This window comes from Oryctolagus cuniculus, chromosome 7, assembly GCF_964237555.1.
Source record: "Oryctolagus cuniculus chromosome 7, mOryCun1.1, whole genome shotgun sequence".
In the NCBI taxonomy this organism is placed as follows: domain Eukaryota; kingdom Metazoa; phylum Chordata; class Mammalia; order Lagomorpha; family Leporidae; genus Oryctolagus; species Oryctolagus cuniculus.
The window spans coordinates 246,558-262,597 of NC_091438.1; the positions used below are offsets into that span (position 1 = coordinate 246,558).

Consider the following 16,040-nt stretch of genomic DNA (forward strand, 5'->3'; position numbering starts at 1 on the left):
ACAGTGAGGAGAGTTAGAGACAGTGGGAGGATGTTAATAGGTGAGGAAACAAGAGCCCTTGGAACAGACAATCCAGAGAGGGGAGCACAAGGAGACTAATATGTGAAAGACCCTGAGACACTGGAACATCTAGAAGAAAAGTCAACCAAAGAAACAACCTGAGATGTGTTAAATAGCCTCCAGGAACAAGTCTGAGTGAAACCTACATTTGTTCTCAGGAACATAAACTTTTCTCTGCCTTCTACTGCAGTTTAGTTCACAGGTTCCAATGCAAAAATGGAATAGGAAATAATCATCAAGAACATGAACATAAAACTCAGTTGCTGGGACTGGCATTGTGGTACAGCACATTAAACTATCACTTATGATGCCTGCATCCCCTATCAGAGTGCCAACTTGAATCCTAGCTATGTTCTTTCTGATCCAATCCTCTAAACCTGTGCCTAGGAATTAGCAGATAATGGCTCAATTACTTGACTCCTTGCCACCCACATGAAATACTCAGATGAGGTTCCTGACTGCTAGCTTCAGTCTGGCCCAGGCCCAACTGTTGCAGCCATTTAGGGGAGGGAACCAGTGAATGGAAGTCTCTCTCTCTCTCTCTCTGCACTCCTCCTTCATGTATGTGAATCTCCTTCCCTGTTACTCTGCCTTTCAGCAAAATAAAATCTCCCATCATGATCAAGCATTTGGGGATACTACACTTTAGGAGGAAATGGATTGATTTGGTCAGAGTACTCAAAGCAGCTTTTTTATATCACACACTTATGTTTTTATAGCACTTATTATGGCATCAGTGTGAATTTTCATTCATTTTCTCGTATCTAGTCTGTGACCTATTAAAAAACAGCCTTCCTGATTGTGTCTTTTTGCTGCTCCATCCCATATACTTAGAATAGTGTCTAGTGCCTGATATGTAAAGAACATATGCTGAATGAGCAAACTGAGCTAGTTACTAAGTGTTATGGGGGAGCTCATGTATAATCAATCCATTTATAAAATAAAGCTCAGCAGACTATGGAATGTTGATATTTTAAATAAAATATATATGACTTTGCAGTCTGCCTTTGAACTCGGTCATAAGCATCAGCATCTTGGTGTCCTAAATTTGTTGTGGGCAGTAAGAAGACTTCTGTCTGCTCTGTTTAAAGATCCCCATGGTTCTCAGTGTTCAAAGAGCTTTTCTACTGGTGACCTTCCATGTCCACCTGGTTTCTCTTTGTACCCAAGCCTGGACTTGAGGATTGTGATTGTTGATATGGGTCCCAGCTCAAAACTCAAAATAGGGGCTGGCGCTGTGGTGCAGTGGGTAAAGCCACCACCTACACTGCTAGCTTTCCATATGGGTACCGGTTCAAGTCCCGGCTGCTCCACTTCTGATCTAGCTCTCTACTGTGGCCTGAGAAAGCAGCAGAAGTTGGCACAAGTTCTTGGACCCCTGCACCCATGTGGGAAATCTGGAAGAAGCTCCTGGCTCCTGGCTCAGGATTGGCTCAGCTCCGGCCATTGTGGCCATCTGGGGAATGACCAGCAGATGGAAGACCTGACTCTCTGGCTCTCCTTCTTTCTCTGTGTAACTCTGCCTTTCAAATAAATAAATAAATCTTTTAAAAAAACTCAGAATGTACTCACTGAAATATTTTTTATTTCCTTTTTCATTTCTTCTTCAAGCCAATGGCTGACAGTGTGGATTGAGATCCACGTATGTGTGACTTTTCCAGTTTTTCTCAAATAGATTCCTATTTTTATTCTATTGGGGTTATGAAAGACAGTGGTATGACTTCAATTTTCTAAAAATTGTTGACATATTTTTTTCTGAATTAGATGATCCCACCTGGAGAATTTTTGACAGCTGTTGAGAAGAACACATGTTCTGCTGCTGTCGGGTAGAATGCTCTCTGTGTAACTGTTAGGAAAAGTTGATTTACAGTGTTCAAATCTACCACTCTCTATTGATTTCCCACCTAGATATCCTCTTTTATTTTGAAAGTGGAGTATTGGCCTCTTCTGTTTGTTCCATTGCTGTTTACCCTTTCAGAGCTGTCAACATTTGCTTTACATATTGTAGTGCTCTGTGGTTGAGTATACATGTTGTTCAACCTAGAAAAGTACACAGGTGGACAACTCAATATCAAGAATAATATGGGAACAAAATGAGGAATTCAAAATATACATAGAACCCTGAAGAAGACTCAATAAATTTTCAAGATGTAGAAAATGATGAATAAAAAGAAAAAAATAAAAACTTCTACTCCAAGGAAACACAACAGAAGAAATATTTTGTTATGCAGAAATGGGGTTGGGCTTGTATGATCCTCAAGCTCTGATGCTTTTCCCTGGCACAAATCCATGTCTTCTACTGAGAGCATCATCCCAGGACTTCAGGGAGTGATCCATCCCACCTGTCAGTGCAAGTGGTAAGTGAGGATAGAACTAGCTCCTGCTGCAGGGGCAAGGGTCATGCTTGTTCTTCCTGCTGTGGCAGTGTTGGTGCATGAGGAGTTGGGGCTCAGGCATGCACATCTTATGAGGGAATGCACAGGCCCCAGGATTTAGCCCTGGCTGTGAACAAATGGTCCTATGTTCATAACAAGGCACGCCTGCTTCCACCTAGTGTAAGATGCCAGGGGTGACCAAATTATGTTTCCCTCAAACACAGCCAGGAGGGAGGGGATCCAGGCCTCACTCACATTGAACATGGCTTCTGCACTCTGTCATCAGTGTCCTTAGTGAGAAAAGATGGCATCTGCTGATTCCTATTAAAAAAAATCAACATAGCAGCTCATCAAAATGGAATCAGAAATGTTATTGTGGAAATGGGCAAATATAAGAGATTTTACAAGATTAGTAAGTATTAATGGCACTTCTGAGAAAACATAACATGTTAACTTTTATGAGATGTGTATTTGCCTCTTTTTTTTTGACAGGCAGAGTGGACAGTGAGAGAGAGAGAGACAGAGAGAAAGGTCTTCCTTTGCCGTTGGTTCACCCTCCAATGGCTGCCGCGGCCGGCACGCTGTGGCAGGTGCACCACGATGATCCGATGGCAGGAGCCAGGTACTTATCCTGGTCTCCCATGGGGTGCAGGGCCCAAGGACTTAGGCCATCCTCCACTGCACTCCCAGGCCACAGCAGAGAGCTGACCTGGAAGAGGGGCAACTGGGGTATTTGCCTTGTTTACATCAAGAGTTCTTTTTTGTTTTAAAGATTTGTTTTGTTTATTTCAAACACAAAGTTAGAGAGGTAGAGACAGAGAGATCTTCCATCCACTGCTTCACTCCCAAAATGGCCACAATGGCCTGAGTTGGGCCAATCTGAAGCCAAGAGTCAGGGGATTCTTCCAGGTGCCCCATGTGTGTGCCAGGGCCAAGTATTTGAGACATTTCCCACTGCTTTCCCAGGCACATTAGTGAAGCGTTGGATGGAAAGTGGAGCACCCAAGACTCAAACCGGCATCCATATAGCATTTAGGCATCACAGGCTGGAGCTGTGCCATAGCTCCAGCCCCTATTTGATCACTTTTTAAATGTACTGTTAGTGTGGTACTGACAAAACAAAATACAGCTGATGAATTTTATCATTTAAGCATTTCTAAGTGTATGTTGAGTAGTGTTGAGTATAAGCACATTGCTGTGTTTGTTGAGCAATGTGGAGGATAAGCACATTGCGGTGTGACCAATATTTAGAACTGTTTTTCCTTATGAGACTGAAACCCTACCCAATGAATGAAAATTTCCTATAATTCCACTCTCCCTAATTCCCAGTAACTGCCATTCTACTTGCCATTGCCCAGGCTACAGAGTCTTTAGGAGGTACAGTGATTTCTCAGGGTCACATAACTGAGCATTTAGAGGGAACCATGTTGGAACTCAGTTCTGTCTGTGCAAAGCTGGGTCCTGATTGTACCCAGCACTCCCTGGGGTTTTGGGATTCAGCTATGTGATTATGGACACGGCATGAGCCAGAAGGAGGATAAGACTTTGGAGAGGTCTTTTCTGCTGAGGAATCCTATGAAAGTGGATCCCAAGAAATGAAATCAATTTCTTGATGAAAGTCAACAATAGAACCTGGAACTCATTGTGTCAAGCTTTCTTTGCTGAAGACCCACTGGAGAAAGCCATCTGTTCTGCTCTGTCCTGACTTTCCAGGTGCCCAGACTCAAGAAATCCTGCAGATATTGGCTCAGCTCTCACTATTGATACCTCAGACATTTGGGCAGGAAGGACCCCATGGTGACATGGGTTGTCCCAAAGAAGGAAACTCTAGGCAAGGTCACCACTCTGATCCCACTTGGGCATTGCAACACTACTTCCCCTTTTGTGTCTGTTTTTTGGGAGCCTCATGTAGGGTGCTCTGTCCCATATAGGAACAATTTATTGGAAGAGTTAAAATATGGGTCAGCCTGATAGGTCTACACTCTAGGTCATGGCAGACAGAATGGGAAGAAGAATGATGTGATGGTGCTCATCTTTTATGTGAATCCTAAGCTAGAGAAATGTTCAGGCAGAAATCTGTGTTTGGCCTTACTAACAGAAAGTTGCCTGGAACAGAAACAGTATTGATAGCCAGATGGGGTTATGATACCACCAGACCTACCATTAGAACTATTGCACAGGGGCCAGCGCTGTGGTACAGTGGGTTAACACCCTGGCCTGAAGTGCTGGCATCCCATATGGATGCTGGCTCAAGTCCTGGCTGCTCCACTTCCCATCCAGCTCTCTGCTATGGCCTGGGAAAGCAGTAGAAGATGGCCAAAGTCCTTGGGCCCCTGCACCCACATGGGAGACCTGGAAGAAGCTCCTGGCTCATGGCTTTGGATCGGTGCAGCTCCAGCCATTGGGGCCAATTGGGGAGTGAACCATTGGATGGAAGACCTCTCTCTCCCTCTCTGCTTCTCCTTTCTCTGTCTAACTCTGACTTTCAAATAAATAAATATTTTTTTTTAAAAAAAAAGAGAACCATTGCACGAAGTTGAAAATGTACTTAACAGAGTCGTATACTTCTCCCTGGGTGAGGAGCAATTGCACCACATTGACAATGAAGCCCAATGCTGAATCACTTTGAGTGCACATGCAAAGAGATCTTCATAACCATGGCCTGGAAATGGCCAATAAGATCTCCTGCTCCTCTTCTTTAAAAAAAAAAAAAAAAAAAAAAAGAAATACCCAATTGTGTTGGTGAAGATACAAAGATTTTCAGCCACATGTGTGTTGTTTGTGGTAACATAAAATGGCACAACCACCACAGAAAACAGTGTCTCTTAATTACATTAAAAATAGAATTTTTATGTGATCTAATACTCTCACTTCTGAGTATACATCTAAAAGTATTGAAAGTTCAATATAAGCAACATATAAATATTATTCACCACAGCATAATTCACTGTAGCCAAGATTTCTAGTGTGGCCTGTACTCACAGTGAAAAGTTATGCAGGCACAGAAGAAAAGGAAATCCTGTGACATGGATGAACCTTGAATATATTTTACTAAATGAAATTAGCCACAAGTATCAGTCCCCAAAGGAAAAATACTGCAATATTCTAATCATATGAAATAAATAAGGTAGTCAGAGGGACTGGCACTGTGGGGCAGTGGGTTTAAGCTCCTGCCTACAGTGCCAGCATCCCATATGGGTGCTGGTTCTAGTCCTGGCTGCTCCACTTCTGATCCAGAACTCTGACATGGCCTGGGAAAGCAGGAGAAGATGGCCCAAGTCCTTGGGCCCCTGCATCTGAGTGGGAAGCCTGGAAGAAACTCCTGGCTCCTGGCTTCAGATTGGCTCAGCTCTGGTTATCTCGGTGTTTTGGGGAGTGAACCAGTGGATGAAAGACCTCTGTCTCTGGCTCTACCACTCTCTGGAACTCTGCCTTTCAAATAAATAATATAAACCTTTAAAATAAGTAAAATAGAATACTAGAAACAGAAAGTAGAAGAGTGGTTATAAATGGTAGGAAGGGTATGCTATTCAGTGGAAATGGAATTTTTAGATTAAAAAAAATCCTAGAGATCTGGTGTGTTTGTGTAGACACATGTATATGTCGCTTACCTTAGAATGACACCTGCCCTTGTGAGATACAGTACTCAAGCCCTCTTCTACCTGACCCTGTATCTGTGTTGGTCATATGTCACTCTTCAGGTGCTTGTGAGTAGGGCTGGTGGCAGGCTATTCCCAAAAGAGTGGAGATTCATGACTGGTGCTATCTAGGAATGTTGGGAAGACTGCAATGATGTCTCCTTTCTCTCTCCAGTTTGCTCCCCTTAGTTATCACACTCTCTTTGGGTGAGAATACAGGAAGATACACCAGTCTCTGCTGAGTTTATGATGATGCAAATGCAGTTCAGTCTGTGATTGGATCCTCCTTTGTAAGAAAATGGGCAGCCTCTCATCTTGGCCTGAGACTTGGAAATGCATCCAATAAATATAGTTCTAGTTTTATTTTTGTAGGACCTTTGTCCAAGTTTATCAGGCCAGAGGATGATCAATAATATCTTTCCAACATTTACATTAGCATTTCTTTCTCCATGAAGAATTTTCCTACAGAGAAAAAACATGAAAGACTGTGATTTTTCTCTTCTATGTCATGGGATTGCTAAGGAAATAATTCCCTCATTAACCATTGGAGTGATCAAAGTGAATTTAAGTCAGTGGTGACCACAGGAGATAGAGCTGAGTGAAGGCAGAAGCTCATAGTGCAGTGGGGAGGCAGACACTCCTGCAGGGAGCACAATCAGTGTTAGAGGGACTGGGAGAGGTTGAACAACATTGAGTGAGGGAGAAATGAGAGGGTTGGATAGAAGAGCAAGATGGAGTTATTCATTTGTGTTCACCAATTTAAACTTAAAAAATTTATTGGATGTATAGGAACATTTGGATAAATTCCTTTTTTCTCTTTCAACATTTCAGTTATTTTGTTTGCAGTTTGTATTCAGTGAAAATCAATTCCATAACATGGGGAATTACTATGAATCAAAGCATAAGCCCACAAACATATATGCAATCCAAAATAGAGGAACAGCATTAGATATGAAGCAAAAAGTCACGTTCATTCACACACACAGTGGACTCAGATCTGGTCAACCTGGTTGTTTCCAGGCAGGTTTGTAAAGATGATAAAGTGTGACTGTGGAGAATAAGATTTCTGCCAGAGCACTCTTAGTAAAGACATTTTCTTCCTAGTACACAGAGTGTGACCTCAGGTACTGATTAGGATAGCTTATGACCTACTAACAAGAAGAGCATTGAGCCCTTGTGAGAACGTAGGCTTCACAAGAACATGCAACTGCTTTTTCAGACATGCTTGTTAGGGTTTGCAACCATGACTGGGAACTACAACCAAGACCATGCTGAGCAAAGAAAAAGTTTTAGGGTGAAGAACTGCCAGGAGTATCCTCAGAGGGAGAGGCGCTCTGGGCTCAGGTGTAGGGCTGGGGTTTCATAGGGAACTTGTACCAAGGGAGGTGGGAGATAGGTGGGAGATGGATTGGAGCAGCCAAACAAATGGATGTGGGATGTGGGCTGGAGCAGCTGGAGAAGATACCTGATACCAGGAGGTACAGTATGTCTGCCTGATTTATAACTAGGGGCAGTTGTGGGAACAGTGAGGCACAGAAAGTCTCTCAGGCCTGATTTGTGGGAAAGATGAGGCTCTCCATAAGCACAGCACCTCTGTGCTTTTGCTTTCTGATGCCAAGAAAGAGTGGGGGAGATGCCTCAGGCCAGTGTGGATTCAGGACTCTCACAATGTTTATCTACTATATCTTGCTAAACGTGTTTCAGAGAATCCTTAGTTCTATGAACACATGCATGTGCTCTACAATAGGCTGTTGTAATCCTTATCAGTAAAGAAACCACACCTGGTTAGTCTGTGCACACTTTCTGGAGGAAGAGACCCCATGTCCTGTTTTTCCTTTCATTTGCACACCCCAACATATAACCTTGGTTATCCAGACTACTGTGACCAAATTAGATATTGGAACATCTAAGCATCAGCATGTGAGCATGCAAACTCAAGATTTCAGGGATGGTCTGGTTTTGAAAAGATTTCTGTGTATCAAAGTAGTTGTAAAAGATTGGCTGCAGAATAAAATTGACTATTAGGCTTAAAGCTCCCTGTCACTGGTTCACTCCCCAAATATCTACATTGGTCAAGATTGTGCCAATACTTAAGGTGGTGTCAAGAACTCTATATAGGTTTCCCAAATGGGTGACAGGAACCCAGTTAGTTGAACCATCACCATTGCTTTCCAGGGTCTGCAGTAACAGGAAACTGGAGTATGGTTCTGGATGAAGATATCAAACTTATGCAGTGTAATGTAGGATTCAGGCATCTAACTACTAGACCTGCCTGCTTCTCTTATCCATATTTTTAAAATACATATAATATATGAAGAGTAATTTTATTTACTTTTAGCTGTGGATTTAAGATTTTTTAAAATAATTATTTATTTATTTGAAAGAGTTACACAGAGGAAAAAAAGAGAGAGAAAGAGAGAGAGAAAGAGCAAGAGATCTTCTTTCCACTGTTTCATGCCTCAAATGGCCACAATGCTCTGGCTGGAACCAGGAGTCAGGAGTTTCTTTCAGATCCCTCACATGGGTACAGGGGCCCAAGCACGTGGACCATCCTCCACTGCATTTCTGGGCATATTAGCAGGGAGATGAATTGGAATTGGAGCAGCTAGGTCTTGAACCAGCACCCATAAGGGATGATGGTGTCACAGGCAGTTTCTTTACCCACTATGCTACAATGCTGGCCCCCTAGCTGTAGATTTAAAATGCATGTAACAATAAAAAATAATGTTAAATGACAATTTTTCTAATGACTGTTGAGATGACATTAAATTGGAAATATTCTGTTTCCCATTTAGCAGATAGACTGGATTAAGGGACAAGGAGATGGGACAGGCACTATGATATAGGAGCTAATCCTCCTCCTGTGGTACTCATATGGGCACTGGTTGGTCTCCTGGTTGCTCCACTTCTAATCCAGCTCCATGATAATGGCCTGTAAAAGCAGTGGGAGATGGCTCAGGTGCATGGGCCCCTGCACTCACATGGGAAACCCAGAAGAGATCCTGGCTCCTGGCTTGGGATTGGCCCAGCTCTGGCCATTGTGGCCATTTGGGTAATGGACCAGATTATGGAAGAGCCCCCCCTTCTCCCTGTCTAAAACTCTGCCTCTCGGGCCGGCGCCGCGGCTCACTAGGCTAATCCTCTGCCTAGCGGCGCCGGCACACCGGGTTCTAGTCCCGGTTGGGGCTCCGGATTCTGTCCCGGTTGCCCCTCTTCCAGGCCAGCTCTCTGCTGTGGCCACGAAGTGCAGTGGAGGATGGCCCAGGTGCTTGGGCCCTGCACCCCATGGGAGACCAGGAAAAGCACCTGGCTCCTGGCTCCTGCCATCGGATCAGCGCGGTGCGCCGGCCGCAGCGCGCCGGACGCGGTGGCCATTGGAGGGTGAACCAACGGCAAAAGGAAGACCTTTCTCTCTGTCTCTCTCTCTCACTGTCCACTCTGCCTGTCAAAAAATAAAAAAAAAATAAATAAAAATAAAAAAAAATAAAATAAAATAAAAATAAAAAAATAAAAATAAAACTCTGCCTCTCAAATAAGTAAATAATAATAGTAACAGATAGAAGGAAAATGATAACTGATGATTGGAAACCCCAGAGAAGAGAGAAGTGAGTCCTCACCACAAAAGAAATCAGGCTAAGACCATCATATTGCAGCAATTCAGGAATCCGAGCCTGTCCGGAACTGCTTCTTATTTGTGACAGTGAACACGACGGAGATAGAGGTGAAAGAGCTGCACCTGCTGAACCCCAGGTTTTGTGTTTCGACTGTTCAATCTGAATAGTGCTGGTCACTGTTTCATCATCCTCTCCACCTTAACACAAACAGACATAAATCCCATTTATTATTTGCTACATAAGCAACACCATATACTTTAGCTCTTCCAATGTTCAGTCATTTTGTGGAGTAACCGAAGATTCATATAAGAGAATAGTTCACTCATGGTCATAGTTGATATGTCAGAATCAATTCATGTTTAGCTGCCACATAATGAGTTAGGAGATGCATTTGAAACTGATAAGGAAATAGTTTTGTATTCTTAAGTTCAAAAATTTATAATCATGTATAATTTCCCACTTTACTCAGACATCTACAGGTTATTTCACAGCATAGCTGTGACACTCCCATATATTGAAATCACTGACTGTTCAGATTGTGTACATATCCCAGTAATTGTGTGGGAAAGACATGTGGAAGGCCAGCACAGGGAAATACTTGAGGGTAATCCCAACCATGGTTTAAATTTTCTATCCATAGAGCCACCCCCTTGGTACAGTTATGACCTTCTCTCCTAGACGTTGGTACAGATGGCCTTGGCTGAGCAAGGATGTCCATATTTTAGGAGTCACATTCAAGGATATGATTATGGATGTACCAATGAAGTTCAGGCCCTGCTTGAGACATCTGAGGGAAAGCTGTAGAGGATGTGATTCTGAAGAACATCTGCTTCATGAGTACTAAGACATATGGATTCTAATTCAACAAAGACTTTTTAGGAAAAAATGTAGCATTCACTTATCTAACATTTTAACCCTCAGGTATTCACCTGAGGTAGTGAAAATACATAATATAAAACATTTTCCCAAATCTGCCAGTAGGCAAGGAGATAAGACCAGAGAGTCCTGGATTATATAAAGCAAAAGGTCATAAATGAGATTAAAATAAAATCAGAGAGATGTTTTTCAGATGCAGAATAGGATTGCAAATTGGGAGACAGATTCAGTTTAAAGTGAACCACGGTTCTTCTGAGGTGGAGCAGGACTGAGGCTTTTATAATAAGGAAAGGGAGGGGATGTCCAGCTTTGCATTCTTTGAATATATACAGGGTAGGGTGAGTGCACTGGTTTGAATTGATGCAGGGACTAGCATGTGATTCAATAGGTCAAGCTGCTCTTCTGACATTGGCATCTCATATGGAGTGCAGCTTTGAGTCCTGGCAACTCCTCTTCCAATCTAGATTCTTGCTAGTTTGTCTGAGATAGCAGTGGATAATGGCCCAAGCATTTCTGTCAACCATATGGAAGACCTGGATGAAGCTCCTGGCTCCTGTCTTTCATCTAATTCAGTCCTGATTGTGGTGGGCATTGTGTAGTAAGCCAACAGATGAGTGATTTCTGCTGCTTGTCTTTCTCAGTCTCTCTGATTCCCAAATAAAAACTAAATTAAAAATGAAGGAGTGGCCATTTGACATAGTGGTGTGACCACTGCTTGGGATGCCTGCATCCCATGTCAGAGAGCCTGGGCAAAGTCCCAGCTCTGCTTCTGACTCCAGCTTCATGTTGGTGTGCATTCAGAGAGACAGTGATGAAGGTTAAAGGAGTTGAGTCCGTGCCACCCTTGTAGAGACCCAGATTGTGTTTCAGGTTGCTGGTTTGGGCTTGGTCCTGCCCCAGTTGTGGCATAAAGTTGGGGAATGAACCAACAGATTTGAGATACACCCCATCTCTACTTTTCAAGTACAAAAATAAAATAATTATTTTTAAAGAGCAACAGGGTTTTCAAAACCTTTAAAATAGAAAGATCAAGCTGTTTACAAATTATCACAAATATATTCACAAAAAATGTATTGTGAATAGTATTCTATTTTTTGTGCAGTCTCCACACATGTAGATGCTTAGAAGGGGACAAGTTTTACAACTTCGGCCTAATAGGAATTGGGTAAGGTTTAGCCTTTATAGTATTTGATGCTGTCCCTGCTTTACTAACATGATATGGATATTGTCATCTTATAATTTGGTCATTTTAAGAGTAGTTAATTTTGAAATTATTTCAAACTTACAGAAATACCATGAGTGAGTCCCATTCATTGAGAATGCCCAGTTATTATACTTTTAGCACTTTTGCCTCTGACCCACCTCAAGCTGGGCCCCTCCAGTGTTCCTTTCTGAGAAAATGTGGGCCCTGTATTCTCATCAGAAGCACTATGGTTCGATGCTGGGCTCTGTTCAGTCTCCCATCCGCTCTATGATGGATGCGATCAACTTGGTACTTAGTGAATTTCTGCCCGATTGATTCACACTCAACCTTTTAAGGATTTATTTAGGTGTGTTCTCATGTGAAGGGAAGGAGTGTTGGGGATCCAGAGTCTCGAGGTTGAGACATTTTCGGTCCCAAAGAGGAAGAAGCCACTTTTGCCGCTGCACCGGCCCATGCCGGCCCTTCCTCCCTACATCCAGCCTGGCCCCGCAGCGCCGCCTCTTCCTAGTCTCCCTCCTCGGCTCTCCCTGCATGTTGCGGGGTCACCAGGCACCTGGGCTGTGGCAAGGAGCCTGCCGGAGGCCGGTCGGGTGGGGCAGGTGGCGCGGGCAACATCCTGAAGTTTACATTAAACTTCTCTGAGTGGAACCCATGACTTCTGATGAGGACGCTAAAGTTGTGGCTGAACTGCAGGCACAGCGAGGCCAAGAGGGCAAGGACAGCTCTCATCTGATGAATGGTTCTGTATCTCAAACCACTTCTCAAATTCCATCCCAGCTTTGAGTCAGGTACCAACAACTAAGGTTTCAGAGCTAAACCCTAATGCGAAAGTGTGGGGGACTCACGTTACATTTGGAAGCAAGTAGTGCAGCTGTCGGTTTGAGTGCTACATGGGAGGAGACAGCTGGCCATGGTGCAGACTGCAGCCCGCAGGGATTGGATGTCAATGGTGATGGTGACAAAAGTCGTGAGAATGCAGCATTACCAGATTTACCTGAGTCAAATCAGACATGAACGCTTTGGCTCTGGATCATGCAGAATACGAATCTCTACCTGAAAATAGTGAAACAGGAGGGAATGAATCTCAACCAGAAAGCCAGGAAGACTCTCAAGAAGTACTTAAAAAATTGGAATTCTGTTTATCTAGGGAGACTCTTGCTAGTGCCGTGTATCTTACCTCACAGATGGACAGTGAGCAGTATGCTCTAATTACAATGGTAGCTACCCTTGACTATATCAAGAAACTCAGTACTAGTGTGGATTCGATTGTTGAAGTGCTAAGATCTTTACCTTTAGTCCCGGTGGGTGAGAAGGGAGAAAAAGTAAGGCCAAATCAAAATCGTTGCATAGTCATATTGTGAGAAATATCTGAATCTACCCCTGGGGAAGAAGTAGAAGCACTATTCAAAGGAAATAATTTACTGAAATTTATTAACTGTGAATTTGCCCATAATGATAATTGATTTATTACATTTGAAGCAGAAGCTGATGCACAACAGGCTTACAAGTACCTGTGAAAAGTCAAAACTTTTCAAGGAAAACCAATTAAGGTGCAGCTAAAAGGAAGGCAATAGCTATAAACCCATTTTTGCCAAAGAATGGATTTAGGTCTCTCAACATGAACCTTTATACACAGCAGTGTTACACATCATTTATTTACCTCCAGTATACAGTCCCCAACAACAGTTTCCTCTGCACAGCCTGACTGCCCCCAGACATTGTCAACAATGCGTAGCTATTTTGATCCACCCTTGGTAACTCTATTTCCAAATACTGGATTTATACATGGGTTCACATCTCCAACCTTCAAGCCTGCAGCCTCTCCTCTGACTTCACTCAGACAGTATCCTCCCAGAAGCAGGAAAAATTCCTTTGGCTATAGGAAGAAAATACAAGCAGCCAAACTCAGTCTCCAACACGACCAAAGCCTCCATCACAAACTTTGAACTGGGGCTGTCCAACTTCCCCTCATTACCTGGAGCTGCAGGCAATTTGATAACAGGACTTGTTCAAAAACAGGCCATCTAGCTCGGTAATAGGATTCTCAAAGGAAAGGAGCCTCCATGCAGATGCAAGTAGGAACGCTATTCCTGTAGTGGTCCCCAGAGAGCCCTCACTGCTGGCTTCTTGTGCTGTATCAGCAACATATGAATGATCCTCCCCTCAGCCCATTTACCTGAGGATCCCAAGGTGGTAGAAAAGCAGAAGGAAACCCACAGTGTGGACAGACTCCCCCTGTCCTTACTACAACTGCGTGTAAATCGGTGCAGGTGCATGGAGCTGCCAAAGAATTGTGAAAGCCCAGTTACGTGGAGATTTGTCAGAGAACGTGTAAAGAGCCACCTTCTTCCCCACTGCAACCCCCAAAAGAGCAAAAGTCAAACCCCCGCAGTTGTAGGAAGGAGGAGAAGAAGCTCGCTGCACCTGTGGAGAAACAGAGGGAGCCCCTGCCCTCTAGTTCACTCCCAGAGTCTCCAAAGACAAGGGAAGGCAGCCTGGGCATCGGCTCTCACCCCCAGCTGTTGGAAAGTGTCTTCACAGAGGACAGGACACTCCCCCCAAGTCTCCTCAGTGAAAATCCTATGTCTGGGAGTGGTTGCATAGAGCTGTATTAGCCACAAGTGAAACACTTCCCACTCAGTATGAGAATGAGCCACTGGTTAGGCACTTGCAGTGTCTGTGAGCCCCACGGAATGCCTGCAAGTTATTTTTTCTTCTCTGAGTCAGATTCTCCCCCTCTTAAAAGAAAAACTGTTTTTCAGGATTTAATTAATATAAACCTTATTTTTGGTTGGTGCTTAACAGGAGATGATGTGTAAGTCTGATTTTTTTCAGGATAGAAAATGCATTTATCCCAACAGATTCATGTTTTTATTAAGCCTCTGTGTGGTTCTGAATGCAAGCTATATATAGTAAATTTTTCTAAATTAAGGGAACTATGCTGCTTTATTTTTTAAAATAACATTGATCTACAAGTGCATATCTCAGATGCTCCAGCAGATGGCAACCTTGGCCTCAAGCTGGAAGGGGGTTGGCAGTGTCAGGTCACTGACACACTGGCATGGGAGCTGTGCTTTCATCTAAACTGTTAACAAGTGAGTCCAGCATTTAAAAATACATATAAATGTACATATAGGCCTTTTTGGATCCAGTGGGCAGAAAGAACCTGCAGAGCGCACCCTAGAGAAACCTGAAAGCTTTGAGCTTTGACATTCTGCCAGCAAGTACCCAGCTCCTCCCCTCAATTGCAAGTGGGTATTAACTAAAATCAATTCAAAACATGTGAATAGAACCTAAATGAAAATATACTTTTTTGGCCACTGACATGTTGCCAGTATGTTGTATCATGAAATGGTTTTGATCCCTGTGAGCTGGCTGCTTTGGCTCTTGGCCTAGTGCACCTGTTCCATGCACATTTCTGTCCATGTTCCCCTGCCCCCAGGCACTCTCTCAGAAGAGTCCTCATCTTAACTCCATGGGGATGTCTTCCTGAACCTCTGCATCAGCACATGGATTTAAAAGTTATGTAATGGTGAGAGAATGGTGTTTGTGGTTTTATTCCCCTCTTTGGCTGGTGGAGGACAAAAATTTTTGCTCTTTTTACCTCCAAGATGAGGGCCTCATTGATTCACTTCTAGAAGTGTTGCACTTCTGAAGAACAATATAAATTATTTTGTTTTAAAATGCCTAAAAGTATTCTCTTTTATTTATTTGACAGATAGAGGTATACAGTGAGAGAGAGAGAGACAGAGAGAAACATCTTCCTTCCATTGGTTCACCCACCAAATGGCCGCCATGACCAGAGCTATGCCGATCTGAAGCCAGGAGCCAGGTGCTTCCTCCTAGTCTCCCATGCAGGTGCAGGGGCCCAAGCACCTAGGCCATCCTTCACTGCCTTCCTGGGCCACAGCAGAGAGCAGGACTGGAAGAGGAGCAACCGGGACTAGAACCCAGTGCCCATATGGGGTGCCATTGCTGCAGGTGGAGGATTAACCAAGTGAGCCACAGCGCTGGCCCCCAACATTTTTCTTTAATTATTCTAAGCAACAGACATTAAAATATTTCCTGCTACAAGTAACCATACAGTTTATTCCATGAAATGTTATTTAACAAGATTGAGGTTTTTTTAAAAAATTATTTCCATCCAATATTTAAAGGCTTGAATTGCATTTAAACTTGAAAATGACTTTGCCTTAACTTTTGTATAAGACAGCTTAGAGTTCATGGAGACACCCCGGGTTGGCATGAGTGGATCAGAATTACTCAGTTACTG

General features: G+C 43.3%; 1 pseudogene; it reads left to right on the forward strand.

Annotated features, from left to right (window-relative positions):
- Positions 1 to 12,418: 12,418 nt before the first annotated feature.
- LOC103346915 (la-related protein 4B pseudogene) lies at positions 12,419 to 14,382 on the forward strand (annotated as a pseudogene).
- The last annotated feature ends 1,658 nt before the right edge of the window (positions 14,383 to 16,040 follow it).